Raw genomic sequence first — 16,535 nt, 5'->3', positions numbered from 1 at the left:
AGTTTTCATGTATTTTAAAATTACTCGTATGTGGATGGGGTGCCACGCTTACTTTAAGCATTGCGTCCTTTTTCATGTATTTTAAAATTACTCTTATGTGGATGGGGTGCCACGCTTACTTTAAGCATTGCGTCCGTTTTCATGTATTTTAAAATTACTCATATGTGGATGGGGTGCCACGCTTACTTTAAGCATTGCGTTCATTTTCATGTATTTTAAAATTACTCTTATGTGGATGGGGTGCCACGCTTACTTTAAGCATTGCGTCCGTTTTCATGTATTTTCAAATTACTCTTATGTGGATGGGGTGCCACGCTTACTTTAAGCATTGCGTCCGTTTTCATGTATTTTCAAATTACTCTTATGTGGATGGGGTGCCACGCTTACTTTAAGCATTGCGTCCGTTTTCATGTATTTTAAACTTACTCGCATGTGGATGGGGGGGCCACAGTAGGGACAGCGTTGGATAGCGGGAGAGTAAAAATTACAATTCCCACTCCAGAGAGTGCAACAGTGGAGAAAGCGTTTGATAGTGGGAGGGTAAAAATGACTATTCCCACTCCAGAGAGTGCAACAGTAGGGAAAGCGTTGGATAGCGTAGGGGTAAAAATTACTATTCCCACTCCAGAGAGTGCAACAGTAGGGAAAGTGTTGGATAGCAAGAGGGTAAAAATTACTATTCCCACTCCAAAGAGTGCAACAGTAGGGAAAGCGTTGGATAGCGGGAGGGTAAAAATTACTATTTTTACTCCAGAGAGCGCAACAGTAGGGTAAGCTTTGGATATCAGGAGGGAAAAAATTACTATTGCAACTCCAGAGAGCGCAACAGTAGGGAAAGCGTTGGGTAAACATTATTATTCCCACTCCAGAGAGTGCAACAGTAGGGAAAGTAATGATTTATTATTTAAATAAGAATACATTAATTATCAATACCAATTTAAAATTAATTAAAATAATTACCAATTACAACATATTTAATAATTAATTAGATATAAATACCAATACATGTTATTTAGTAAAAATTAATTACCTATTAATAATTAATTAACAACAAATTACTTTTCAATACCAAAATGTAATAAGATTAAAAAAACGACCAATTCATAAAAATTAATGATCAATTCATAATTAATTAACAGTTAATTAATTAACAATACATATAAATGTAAATACATATTTACTTAATTACAATTAAACTACTTCCCACCCTATTCCCCTATAACCCACTCCAAATAATAAATTAAAACAATTAACTTAATTATCAATTAATCAATTAATTAAAACGTATTTACCAATTAATAAAATATAATTATCAATTAATAATTAATTAACAATTAATTATTATTACATACAAACAAAAAATATATTTACTTAATTACAATTAAATTACTTACCACCCTATTCCCCTTTAAACCCACAACCCGCTACAGAACTAAAACGCAAAATTATATTTAAAATAAATATTAATTCATAAAAACTAATATTTAATTTACTATAATTAAATTACTTCCCACCATATTCCCCTATGAACCAACAACCCGCTACAGAATTAAATTCTGCAAAAATGAATTAACAAAACATTCATTATTTAAAAAAATAAATAAACATACATTACAAATACAATATATATTTCTAACACATACACTAGCATACATAACACTACAAAAAAAATGATATTATGGAAAACGATATTTTAAATTCGATATTATGGGATTACGTATTTCTTACCTTAATTTCGATATTCTAACAAAATATATTTTGGTAATTCGATATTCTGTCCATTCTATATTTTGTATTCGAATTTCTGGAAGTCGATATTTCTGATTCAATATTTAGGGTATTCACCCAAGTACCCTGCTCTTCTGTTACCATATGCCTGCAGTCTTGGTGGAAGGGCATTTGACACTAGTGGATAGTTGGGAATGTTTTGTTGGGGTTAGGGCGGGGGGATGGGGTCGTTTGGGGCTTCGAGGGAGGGAGGGGGATGGAACCGGTGTGCTACCAAAGAGGGGGCATAGCGAGAAAGCAGGTCTACGGAGGGAGGCTGGCAAGGCTTAGACACCCTGGCAGACAATTCGGAGACAGCGCTGCCCGCTGCCAAGATGACCTATATTCCTGAAGATCCCAGGTCGACTCCCACTATCCAGGTCATCACCCTTAATGTGAGGGGGTTGAACAATCCCATTAAGAGGCATGTGATCTTAAATTACTTAGAGGCCTCTGGGCCTCGATATGCCTCTTACAAGAAACACATCTGCTGTCCAAAGATTGGCATAGAATGAAATCCCGGGCATTCCCCCACCATTTCTACTCCTCTACTGCAGACTAGAAAGGGGGGGGGTGGCTATACTACTAGCATGACATTTTCATGGCAAAATAGGCGATAAAGCAGCAGAGATAAAGGGTTGGCAGCTGGCATACAGGCTTTGGCTGGGGGACACCCCCGTCATAATAGGGTTTCTCTATGCTCCCAACTCTGGTCAGGGGGCCTTTCTTAAAGACGCCCTGTCAGAAATCCTTAGCCAACACGACAGGCCAATTTTAGTAGGTGGAGACCTTAACCTGGCCATGGACCCAGAGAAGAACAGATCAGTTCACCGCTATGGTTCCACCGGGGCAATATCGAGAGCAGGGAGGGACTGGGTACAGGGTAGGGGGCTAGTTGATCTCTGGCGAGAGGCTCACCCTCAGAGCACACAATATTCCTTCTGTTCTCCTGTGCACCACACCTACGACTGACTCGACCATTTTACCGGATCATCCGAAATTAACACCCTGGTCCACACAATAGATATCATCCCAGCTGCTTTATCTGATCATGATGCTGTGACGGTGACTATTGATATATACCCACTATGTAGACCAAAAGGGAGGTGGCGAGGAGGTCCTTACTACAACGTACTGATGTATCCCAACAGATACATAAATGCATCACTGACTATCTCACGACCAACGACAACACTGACACACCTCTGACGGTGGTGTGGGAAACCCTTAAAGCGGTGGTGCAGGGAGAATTGATAGCCATCTCTGCTGCTGAAAATCTAGCTCATAAGGAGAAACGAGAGTTGTTAGTGGCCAAAGTAGTAGAAACGTAGAGAGTGCCCAGCCAAACTGGGGCACCTAGAATGTGGCGGCAACTAAAGTTGGCCAGAGCGCAGCTAGCAATCCTCGACTTGGACCGAGCGGAATATGCCGCCCTTCGGCTCAAACATTCGTACTACATAGATGGGGACAATACAGAGCGGCTCCTAGTAAGTATACTCAGGGCACGAGCTCAACGCTCCGAAATCGCAGCCTTCCACACCTAAAGAAGAGGAGGTTGAAAGCGACAAACAGATAGCAGAGGTCCTAAGAGACTTCTACGAATCACTGTATAGTAAAGACTCACAAATCGACGGCGCTGGGAAGGCCTATCTCAGCCAGGCGGCGACGTCAGCTATCAACGCGGCGGGTGACGCAGCTCAAGGAACTAATCAGTTCGATTTCCTGCCTCAAACCTCTGAAAATGCCAGTTTTTATAAGACCGTTTGCCCACTCCTAGCTCCGATCTTAACTCGCCTTTTTAACTCCTTTCAAGGCCCTGGCTCCATCTCCGCGGATATGCTTGAGGCAGACATAATTGTCATACCCAAACCCGGGAAAGATGTCACTCAATGCACTGCATATCGGCTGATATCCTTACTCAATTTGGATCTGAAACTCTTTACGGGGGTCCTTGCGGCTCGATCGAGCCCGCGCTTACCTGGTATTATTGAACCAGATCAGTCGGGTTTCATATCCAACAGGCAAAACAGAGACAACACCAAACGCCTGATGCACTTAAAAGACAAAGTCCACTACATGGGATTGGATGCCCTACTGCTCTCAGTCGATGCTGAAAAAGCATTTGACAGAGTAAATTTAGGGTTTCTAGACAAGAGGTAAGCACACTCCGGGCCTGGGTCCCAAGTAGCTATGATTAACCTAGGGCGACGATATGCGTTAACGATATCAGCTCAAGGCTGTTCGACATCCGACAGGGCACGAGACAGGGGTGCCCTCTATCCCCCCTCTTTTTTGCGCTCTACATTGAGCCCCTGGTGCAGAGAAAACGGGACAACCCCGATATATCGGGTATCCCTTTTGGTGGGGAACAGCACACCATTAGTTTATACGCGGACAACATCTTAGAGATCCTAGACAAGCCCAAACGGTTGGTATCTACTTTTCTAAGGGAGCTGACGGAATTTAGGAAAGTTTCAGGCTTCAAAATCAATATGGGGAAATCGATGATCCTGCCCCTGGGCCTTAACAAGAGCGTACCCAAAGGCATATCTCAAGACATTGGGGAACTACGACCCCAAACCGCGATCCCATATTGGGGGACAATCTTGCCCCTTCCACGGAACCAACAGTCACGCAGAATTACACCAATCTCACCTCCCAAATAGTGCAGGACCTACGTCGTTGGCAGAAACATCCCCTGTCGCTGCTAGGGTGTATTACGATGGTAAAGATGTCCATTTTGCCCAAAATACTATACATATTTCAGACGATACCGGTTGGGCCCCTATGAGCTACATCTCTAAACTACAAACTGAGATACAACAGTTCATATGGGCCGGGAAACAGGCGCGAATACGCAGAGATCTATCCTACCGACCTCTAGATGAGGCAGGATTGGGGATTCCCAACGTATTGAGCTACTATTGAGCTGCACAACTCCACTATCTAGTGGAAGGGAGCAGACCTGAGTCCGAGAAAAGACAGGGCAATGGCGAGACTATCCCTCTGGAAAATACCCTTCTTGAAACGACCTGACAGACTGGCATACCTAAATAAATCTCCGATCACCCGCTCGTTGATGCGAGTATGGGATACAGTAGCGATGAAACGAGGGCTTACGTCCATTCCCTCGCCCCTCACGCCTCTGTTTGACATCCCCGAGTTTCCGCCAGGGCTAGCGGAGCGTGCAAGTCCGCAAGACACCTATTCGACCTTGAAGGGTTTCTCTATTTCTCTGACCTGCCACACAGGCACGGTGTTAAAAATCCGAAATGGTTCCAATATTTCCAACTCCGTCATTGGTTAATGCAGCCGGAGGTATGCCCCCTAGTCGGTAGAAAGCAAACGGCCTACGAGAAATGGCTCTTGTCCAAGCACTTGGACCGCAAAATGATTTCCAAACTCTATCAACTATTACGCCCCCCAGCTCGACTGGGAGAAGGAATTGGGCCGAAGTCTCTCTCCTAAAGAATGGTAACAGGTATACTATAGGGCGAACCACACCGCCAAGAACACGGCAAGTTGAGAGGCAGCAGTTAACATGGCTATTTACTGGTACCTGACTCCAGTTAGATTGAATAGCGGCAACCATGATCATAGTCCAACATGCTGGAGAGGCTATGATGCAGAGGGAAAACTAACACACATACTCTGGGAATGCAGGGAGGTGACGGGATACTGGACAGTGGTTCTCGACGACATAGACACTCACTTTGAAACTGAAATACCTCGCTTTCCTGCGTATACACTCCTGGGGCTGCCAAACGCCCTTATGTTTCCACTGAAATCCTTAAGAGGGAAACAGATGGGACTGGCAAAAGGAGCAGCAGATCAACACATCTTGTCTTTGTGGGGCATACAGACCTGCCCAACACACACAGGTTGGTTACATAAGCTGTGGTATATCATTGTTATGGAACGTCCACAAACGAATCTGACACACTCGAAAGTCTCCTTCCCCACTATCTGGCGCCCTATATCATCTCTGCTAGCACTAGAATTCACGAAGTCACATGTCCAAAATACCTATGCCTGCTCTGACTCACCGATACCTCACAGGCAGCAGTGGTCTCTTGACAGATAGTACGTCTTCAACTCCAAAGCGCGTACCTGCTCTAATTCCGACAGGGCACACCAGTACCAGGGGAGGAGTGGGGGGGGCATAGGGCGATGGCTTTCGGGGTTGTGGGGAGGGGGTTGGCTGGCTGTTTTGGTTATTTTGGATCAACGTTGGACACTTATTTTGGATATGCATTTCTTTACTAACCTGCATAGAACAGAGATTGTAGGGCTGGATCTAGGGAGGGGAAGGGATCCGATTGACCGCAAAAGAGTGGATGTGGGTCTATTATGTGTGCTTCTAACTGTTTGAAACCCAATAAAACAAAGTTAAACATAAATAGTAAAATCTGTAGCCCTCTTACTTGGAATCTAACTGTGGTTATAATAACTCTAGGGTCCCCAGAGATTTATTGGTGAATTACTTCTAGAACCTCGCACAGAGAAACGTCACTTGTGCGAGTGTGTCAACAACGCACATCTGGGGCTTCCCTCAGGCTAAACTAACTCTCTCTGAAGTTAATCTCCAGTGGCCTTATGGCTTAACTTTCAGCTGACAAGAAATGGCTGTAAATATGAAACTAAAACTAAACTGCAACTACATTATAAGTTATACAGGTGCTTCGTACAGAAGAAAACAAACATTAGGTGCGGATGAAAAGCTAACATATCCTGATGCAGAAGAAGCACCACACACAGAACTCCTCACAGACACAGAAGCATCTTCAAAGAAGAGGTAAAAAAGGGACGTTCTGAAGCTTTTCGTCCTAGTGATGGCTGCTCTTTGATAAGTCAATAGACAGTCCTGAGAATTCAAACCAGCAAGGAATCTCATGCTTTTCCGGAAAATCAGAACCACCTCAGCACCTGGATACCCTCACGGGTGACAAGCGTGTCACTCTACTGTATGCCACTCTTATCTACTCTGCATGACTCTACTCTGCCTTTACGCACTATCCTACTTTCTATATAAACACTGCTCCACTGCATTCTCCACCACTACACCACTGTACTGTGCGCCAATGCATTCTGCGCCACGGCACTCAACTCTACTGCACTCTATGTCACTCTACCCGGCATCTCTCCACTCTTCGCCACTCTATTCTGCATCACTGCACACCACCCCACTGCATTCTACACAACTGCACTCTAACTTGCACCACTCCTCTTTACTCTGCACCACTCCACAACACCTATCCGCATAATTAAGTCCATACCACAATCTGACTCTACATTACAAGTAATACCATTTAATTACTATCCACATAATTCCACAGAACATCATGCCCTATATTTCCACTACACAACTCCACACCACGCAATTTCACAGCACAATATTCAACAACAAACAATTCCAAAATAGCCCATTTTCAGGGCTTTAAGTTGGATGAAAAAACTGGGAAGTCTCTCAAAGGGGCGTGGCCAGTGTTATTAGGGGCTTGGCTTTAAAACACGCTAAAAAATCTGTGTTTAGGATAGTTTGCCGCTCGACTTGTATTTTGCTGTTTCTGTCATTGCATCCAGATATGTGATGCAACAAGTACCATCATACCTACAACAAGTAAGGACTATTGGCTTTGTCAATGGTTATTAGTTGCATAAGATAAATAAGCTGCAACTATATCTTGTTACATATAATATTGAAAAAGCTTCCAATTAAAGCGCTTGTGACCCTACCACAATGTTGCTTCTCTTACGTTTCAAAAAGAGACGGGAAATCCATAAAGAAAATGACTCTTTAAAGGATTCCCCTTCCCCACAACGCTCACCTGGCATGACGTCATGCCGTAACTTCTCCACTAGTGGGAAGTGAGCAGTGTGGGCAGCGCACATCGTTTTGCGCCCTGGCACTTTTTCTCCGGACTGCAGTGACAGCAAACTGCTGTCTCTGCAGTCCGGAAAAAAAAGCACCGCTTGTGCCAGGGCTCAAAACAGAGCCCGATAGAGACCCGTTTCGAGGCCCCCTTTAAAAAAACTGCCGGTGCTCAGACCCCTTGACCCGGTCCATTTAAAGCCCTGCTCATCTCTACCTCACACTTCCACCAACTTGTCATCTGGCCTCCACACACCCACTGCCCCTCTTAACTTGCAATTCCACTGTGACCCCATCATCCCCACCCTGACACTCACTGTCTCCGCTCTATACTGTCTGCTCACGCTTACAACCTTTCTATACCTCTTTGCACTGTGCACTGGTCCACCACTTGCCTCCACCCCCCACCCCCTCCCCGTTACCTCCCACTCATCCCACCCTCTCTCCCTTACTCTCTCATGCACTCTTCCCACCTCTCTAATATGGGTCACTTCATGACTTCATGTCTTTGAGCACAATTTCTTTCCCGCGCCTATTCAATATTTCCATCACACAAACCCATGCTCTTCTCTTCTTAGGGTGTCTTCAGGGTACACAGGTGCTCCCTCTAGACGCGTCTATGGCCTTCTTTCTCCTTTTTTCTCTCTTTCCCACATACTCTTTCTGCTCCTCTGTCTAGAGTTCATTCACCGCTCCATGCACAAACTAACTCTCCTTCTCTGTCTACCTATGTATCTATTCTGTGTAGCTCTAACCCCTATCTATTCACCATGCCACACTATCCCACTACACAAATACACCACACAATTCCACAACAATCAATTCCAGTCCAACCGACATAATTCCACTCTATTCCACAGCACATGCATCTACTCCACTCCAAACAAAAATACATGCATACAATACATTGTCATTTACAAAGCCAGTAGCAATACCTCTCGCAAATGCGAGACCTATTGCATTGCAAATGCTTGTTTTGTTTTTGATGCTCATTATTCTGTATTGCCCTTTTACTGAGAGCCTTCATGGCAAGGACTATACATCTGCACTTTCCAATCTCTGTATTGCACCTTTTGAATTTTTATAATAAATATTTCAAAATGATCTAGTTCCACCCTAGAACTCACTTACTGAGTCTGTAATTTCTTAAATTTTTGATTTGCTGTTTACCACCTTCTCTTTGGACACATAGCTTCGTGATATTGAGATTTTAACACCGTCCTCGATCCACCCACTCGTGGGCGTGATGCTGAGATGTGATTTTTTAGTAACTATTTTAGGGGGTATCTTATCCCTGCCCATAAAGGCATGGATTTTATACCGTATTTGCTTTTAGCAGGAGTATTTCAAAGGGTGCTTCAAGATGTGGTGTGATAGCTCTGCACCTTGTGTCCCAGCTGCGAATATGCAGCTTCCCGGATCTATGATTATTCTAGAGTGCCAAGAGACAGAGGCGGCCGTCTGAAGCCAGGGCGGAAGGGTCCGAGAGGACAAGCGACTCAGAAGGGTGAGAGGCAGCAGGGCACAGCCACGCGTGCAGGGGTGACGAGCGGTTTCAGCAGCAGCCCTCCTTTTACCCAGTTTTGAGCCTTCGCATCATGGCTCGTCCAACATTTTATTTGGAAAATGGTGCTGTGAAGTGAATCTTTGTTCGTGTTTTTAAATTTCTCGTGAACTGTTCCGGTTCAGCGAGCCGAATCCTGCCCGTGCATATAGTGCTAGTGTTAAAACATGCAGAGGCTGTTTGTAGCGCCTAGCGCTGGCCTGCCCGCAGGAGGGAGAGTGCCAGTGAGTCTGGGGGAGCTGGGCTGTCAAGCCGTAGGTACTGTGTGAGATGGGAGAATATATTTACCCCTCTTCCCAACTCCCCATATTTTTAAGTGAAATGTCTGAAGTTGTCACATACATGACCATGTAGTAAACTATCTCCGGGGTTAGGAAAGGTCTATAGCAAAGTGACAGACATTGATTAGATAATACAATTTACGGTTTGTTTGTAAATAAAAACCTAGGATGAAACAGTATATTAAGTCCACTTGTGTACAGAAACCAATGAGCAAAATAATTTCTGATAGAGCTTTATTGTTTATTGTTGTTGACTATTTTTCTTTTGTTTTTTACAGTTTTTTGTATATATAGCTTTTATAAGTGATTATGTGTTTACATTTTATATAGTCTTGAATTAAAAAATACAAAAGAGAAAATACAAAATCAATAGACATGAAACATATATACAGTGATGAAGGCAAAGTGGTAGATTTTGTATTTTCTCTTTTGTATTTTTTAATTCAAGACTATATAAAATTTAAACACATAATCACTTATAAAAACTATATATACAAAAAACTGTAAAAAACAAAAGAAAAATAGTCAACAACAATAAACAATAAAGCTCTATCAGAAATTATTTTGCTCATTGGTTTCTGTATACAAGTGGACTTAATATACTGTTTCATTCTAGGTTTTTATTTACAAAAAACCGTAAATTGTAATATCTAATCAATGTCTGTCACTTTGCTATAGACCTTTCCTAACTCTGTTTCTTCCCTATGTATAGCAAGTGCTACTATATTATATAGGGGTCCCCTTCTTCCAAATGTAAACTATCTCCGGGCCCACCTTAATAAATAAGTGTATATCTGGAAAAAATAAATAAAATAAAAAATATGAAATATGAAATGTCTTGATCACTGCTTAATAAAGTAACGTCTTCGCTTTTATATAGCGCACTTCTGTCTTCTACGCGCGTTAAGAAACGTGTTACGAATCTCAAGCTCAAAAGATGACCACAAACAAATGAGAGTCTAAGTCAACCTTGCTAACTTTGTAACATGTCAGCTGCATGTCACTGGATAAGTCACTTGTGAGTGCCTTTCAACTCACTGAGCCACCGTGCCAACGTAAGCATTTGTGTGCACCAATTTGAAACCACGTTCAGAAAGAAATTTCTATGTAGATTTTCGCGGGTCCCTTGCTTTATATAAACCCCAGACCTATATCCGCTATATACAGTGAGTAGAGCACAGCCACTGTCTGCTCTTAGTAATCACGTTATTAAAGAACTGGCGGAATTATAAAGCTCAAATAAACGACCACTTTCCATCTTTCCTGCTTTTTATCTCGAGGGAAATTTTCATCACGTGTGTGTGTGTGGAATTTCCGCCTCGGTGGTCGTAGGAGGTAACTGGAAAGAGTTCAAATGAAAATGCAACTACTGAGCCACGTCAACTCTGAGGCACGTGGGGTGAAAGCTGAGATCCGAGAGTTCTGTAATGAGACAGGTAGGAGGAAACCTCAGAGTACGTGTGATCGTTTCTGAGGAAGGGGTGCAAATGTCAGAGTGAAACCCACATCCGTTCATTTGCACGTTTCGCTCGTGTCTTTAGGTGATAGGTCGAGTGCACTACGCTTCTTGGGCCTCATTTATGAGGCCGTGCGTCACTTTTATGCCGCCGGTGCGTCACTTTTTGTGACGCATCGTCAGCGTAAAACATGCCTCCTGTTGCGCACTATTTACAAAGTGACGCATCTAAGCAGATGCATCACTTTGTAAACCCCTGCGCTACATTATACCTGCGTCAGGTATAATGTATGCAGAGGGGGCGTTCCCCCGCAAAAAGCCTCGTAATAGTGACGCAGTGAAATCTATGAGATTTCACTGCGTCACTTTTAGGACGCTGTTGCGTCAAAATCTTGCGCCTGCCTCACAGCAGGCGTAAGACTGACGCAAGCCCTTTCACATGGGGCTTTCCCCATGTGAAAGGACGCATTGCTGGAGTTCCGTCACTTTTGTGACACACTCCAGTAATGCGTCACTTTTGCATTACAGATACGTCAGAAAAATTGACGTATCTGTAATTCCTTGCGCAGTGATGCGTCATATTGTAAATATGACGCATCATTGGGGTCGCAAGGAGGTCGCAATGAAAAGTGACGCATTGCTGTTTTCTCGCAGCGATGCGTCACTTTTCATAAATGAGACCCCTTGTATTCTCACTGGTAGGGGCAGAAGTGAAGACATTGGCTTAACCATGCAATCATCACCCCATTTAGTTTTTCATGTTAAGCTTTTTAAATGTGAGTTTTTTCGTCAAAGTTGGCACTCTGTAGATGGTCAGCCTCCTTCCGGTGCTCTTCGGAGGGATCCTACATTCTATCAATAAACAGCAGCCGTGGCGGTGGGGCAGACAGACGGGGCGGGGTAGGGGGTGATAAACACCGGAATCTGGATGATTGCAGGTAAGTCAATAATTAAAATAATAAAACGATTTTCGGTCCGTGCCCTGCATCGCATTTCGTGAAGCAGGGTGTGCTACTAAATTCGTTTTATTAATTTAAATGTTTACTTACCTGCAATGAGGCGCCCAACGCCCATTGGACTCACCGGGCTTCAGCCCCCCCTCCCCCTCCCACCCCCGTCGTGTATGGCAGCCCAGGATGAGACAGATCCCGGTCACACACGGAGCCGCACCCGAACGTTTCACAGGTCTTTAAAGACCATTTGAATGTTAATTTATTTATTTATTTATTTGTGCGTTTTTATATAGCGCAGACTTTACCCGAAGGTGTCAGAGCGCTTCACAATAGGAACAGAACTGATACATGAGAACATTACAAGTGAACAAAATACAAAAGCAACATTACATTAAATGAAGCAATAATGACAATCGTGAGCAAACAAAACACAAGAGGTAGCAAACGGTGCATTACAAAAGTGACAATCGTGAAACAACAAAATATAAGAGGTAGCAAACGGTGCATTACAGGAGGAAAAAGTGACGTGTGCAGGTTACAAAAGCGTATAAAGTCAACAGAGGTATAATACTGCAATATATGGAGGGCCCTCAAGCACACGAACAAACGTTACGAGGCCATGGTGGCACTTGTGCAGGTATCGGAAAGAAACAAATGTAAAGAGGTAGGAAACAGTGTGTTACAAGAAAAAGTGACGAGTGCATGTTACACACGAGTACCCAACACAGGTAGAAAGATAATACCGCAATAAATGGTAGACTCTCAAACCACAAGAACACACTGGGAAGACACTTCCATAGTCATGTACAGTAGAATTTTTCTGTAGTGGAAGGGCTTCCTTCAGAAAATAGAGAGGGCATGGATTATGTTTGGAAGTGTCTTTGAAGGAGGAGAGCTTTGAGGTTAGTTTTGAAGGTCTGGGAGGAGGTGGTGGTCCGGAGCTGCGGCGGAAGGGAGTTCCAGATTCTCACTGCGTTGCCTGAAAAGGATTGTGCCATCGTTCTTTCCTTCTTGAAAGTGGGAGGATCAAGCAGAAGATTTCCCGCATTACGTGATGGTCTAGAGCCTCATGAGAGTTTAAGTTTATTCGCCAGGTAGCGAGGAGAGGAGGAGTGCAAGGCTTTGTGGGTGATACAAGCAGTTTTGTAGATAGCTCTAGCCTCGATTGGAAGCCAGCGGAGGGTGGATAAGATCGGTGTGATGTGGTTGCTTCTTTTGGCCCCATAAATGAAACGAGCTGCTGAATGGAAAACAGATTTAAGGGGTGACAGGTGGGATTTGGGGAGGCCAGTAAGAAGAGAGTTGCAGTAGTCAAGTCTGGAGAGGACCAGTGATTGCACCAGGCCTTGCAGTTGTTTCACCCCTTCTAAGAGCCCCTGCAGCTCCACTCTGCCTACTGATTAAAGGTACAGCCCCCCCCCCTGAAATTTTTTCTTAGTACCCCCCAAAATTTGGCTCTAGTTGCGCCTCTGCCTGCAATCATCCAGATTCCGGTGTTTATCACCCCCCACCCTTAGGGTGATCAGACGTCCTGGATTTGCCCGGACAGTCCCGGATTTTCACCGGCTGTCCCGGCAGATTTTAGTAATTTTTGCTCAGGTCCCGGTTTTTAGATGGGGTCGACTGAAAACATTGAGAGGCACTTTTTTGGATGTTAAAACTAAGCATGGGCGCAAAATCCATTCCGCTCGCGGATTTTGCGGATTTTCGGCAAATTCGCGATCCACGAATTCCTGCGAATTTGCAGAAAATTCGCAAATCCGTGAGCGGAACAGATCCAGGGAGCAAAAGTTCAAGCTCAGTGTTTGTAACTATTTTAGAATGGAGCCGGCAAGCTGCCAGCGCCATTCTAAAATAGTTACTAAGTTAGCTTCAACAGGAAGCACTAATAGATAAAATGAAGCAGGTGCTCCAGTTTAACTGAATTTGAGCTCCAACTCTAGCACCTGCTTTATTTTATCTATTAGTGCTTCCTGATGAAGCTAACTTAGTAACTATTTTAGAATGGCGCTGGCAGCTTGCTGGCGCCATTCTAAAATAAAAGGCAAGGAGTGGGGCAGAGGGCAGAAGGACACAACAACGAGTGTGGCAGAGGGCAGAAGGGTACAACAACGAGTGGGGCAGAGGGCAGAATGGCACAAAAACGAGTGGGGCAGAGGGCAGAAGGGCACAAAGTAAACACGAGTGGGGCAGAGGGCAGAAGGGCACAACAACGAGTGGGGCAGAGAGCCGAAGGGCACAACAACGAGTGAGGCAGAGGGCAGAAGGGCACAACAACGAGTGGGGCAGAGGGCAGAATGGCACAACAACGAGTGGGGCAGAGGGCAGAAGGGCACAAAAACGAGTGGGGCAGAGGGCAGAAGGGCACAAACACGAGTGGGACAGAGGGCAGAATGGCACAAAAATGAGTGGGGCAAGGGGCAGAATGGCACAACAACGAGCGGGGTAGAGGGCAGAATGACACAAAAACGAGTGGGGCAGAGGGCAGAAGAGCACAAAAATGAGTCGGGCAGAGGGCAAAAGGGCACAAAAAACGAGAGGGTGGCAGTGATGAACCAGAGGGCGCATCGCGGTCTCGCACAAAAAAACCCCGCAAACACGCAAATCGCCCCACGAACACGCAAATCGCCCCGCGAACATGCAAAGCGCCCCGCGAACACGCAAAAATAAAAAAATCTGCAAATTCGCACAAATTCGCAAATTGTGTGGATCACAAATTCGCGGATCGCGAATTCGCAAATTTCGGCCATGCTTAGTTATAACGCTGTGCTAGTGAGCAGCTATTATAAGTAAGTAGTTTAATTAATAGGTATGATGTTGGTTGTAGAAATCACATTTTATTTATTTTCTAAATGCCTTTTCTGTGATCTTATGTTGATGAGAACTGTCATTCTGTACCGCTCTGTTGATGAAAAATTGTAGTCCTTCTTCTTTTTTCCTAAAATGTCCCGGTTTATGGTTCTCAAGATCTGGTCACCCTACCCACCCTGCCCCTCCCCCGTCCCGCCTGCCCCACCGCAACTCCCTCCACAGGCCTCGGCTGATAAACAGCAATGACTTGCTGCCCTTCATGCATATTGGGGTGTGTATGGGCAGTGTTTGCCTTCTGTGTGGCTAAACTTGTCAGAACCAATTTCAAAGGGCTAGGTCCAACCGTGGAGGTTGAGGGCTTTTACTCCTGATGTCCCTGGGCAAGGTCTACTCTGGGCTCTGAGTAACTGGGTCAAGTACCCCTTCCACACTTGACTCTCAGTGGTAGTGCGAGTTGCGCAAACCAAGGCTTCTCGAAGAGGAGGTAGGTGTCGGGGGAACACAGGCTCACAGCCAAATGTACATTCCGCTGCCACAATAATTGAATGCCCAACCAAATACTCCCTTTTATCAAAAGTAGTATTTATATACAAACACACACACACACACAGAAATGCAGTACACACTCAGTAACAACACACTCTTCTTAAAGTCGTAGACTAGCATGGTCCCCACTGGCACCAGTGCTTCACTCTTCTACCCGCGGACAGGATTTTCCCCCATTTCCTTAAGACAACTTGGAGGCTAGGATCAGGCTAGTGAATACAAGTCTTAGAAGTCCCACAATAGCCATTCAAAGTCAAAAGAATCCCAGCACTTGAGTCACAGCAGGTTTCTCCCCAAAGAGCTCGGCAACTCGAGGTGCAGTGTTACCCGCTCCTACTGGAGACGAGATAGAAGGCCTGGTAGCGTTCAACGGTTCTGATTTGAAGTCGACTTCGGCTGTTGTCAACAATGAGCGATAGTCTTTCCATGGCTGGCATTGGGTCTGGACTTCTATGGTGCTCTTCCATTGTCGCAGTAAGCACTGCTTGTCTCCAAGGCGACCTGGCGTGCTACGCGGGTTCCAATGACAGTAGGCGCTCCAAACTCTCAGAGGCCCGTGACTCATGGACAATGGCCTTTGGTTTCCTCTGTGGCTCCCACTTGGCATACAGGAGGGGTACTCCAAGCACACAAGGTGGCGTCCCTTTTCAGTCATAACACTGTACAGGGCGATGGCCATGTCTTCACCACAGTGGTGTACTAAGGTCGATGGCCCTTGAGATTCAACGCAACCTCCTTCTGGCTTATAGGTGTCACAGCCCATGCACTTAAGGCAGTGTCTATCTTGTCACAACATTTTACAGGGCGACAACTCTATCTTCTACACAGTGCTGCACCAAGGCAAAGGCCCTTAAGATTTACTGTGGTGGCCACCTCGTATTTGGGGGCCATGCAGGGCCGGACTGGGAACGAAAACCAGCCCTGGCAAAGTGCTCGGCCGCCCCCTAGGGGGGCGACCGAGCTCTTTGCCGGGGCCGGTTTTCGGCCGATTTTGTTACAGGGCTGATTTTGCAGCTATGCTGCAAAAACGGTCCTGTAACAAAAACAGCCCCCAGGGGCCCAAAACTGGCCCCCAACCTTGCGGCCCACCGGGGGATTGCCCGGTGCCCGCAACGGCCAGTCCGTCCCTGGGGCCATGAGCCGCAAAATAGGCAGCATCCCTCTTTGGGTCACAGCGCTGCCCAGGACAAGAGCAAACTTTCTACAGCAAAGCGCATACCAGGTTTACGGGGGTCAAAAATAATGCAAATGGACAGTTAGCCTGATTGGTGCAGTGGTCCCGATG

This window comes from Lissotriton vulgaris, chromosome 7 (genome assembly GCF_964263255.1).
Source record: "Lissotriton vulgaris chromosome 7, aLisVul1.2, whole genome shotgun sequence".
NCBI classification, from domain to species: Eukaryota; Metazoa; Chordata; class Amphibia; order Caudata; family Salamandridae; genus Lissotriton; species Lissotriton vulgaris.
This window is presented reverse-complemented; position numbering follows the sequence as displayed.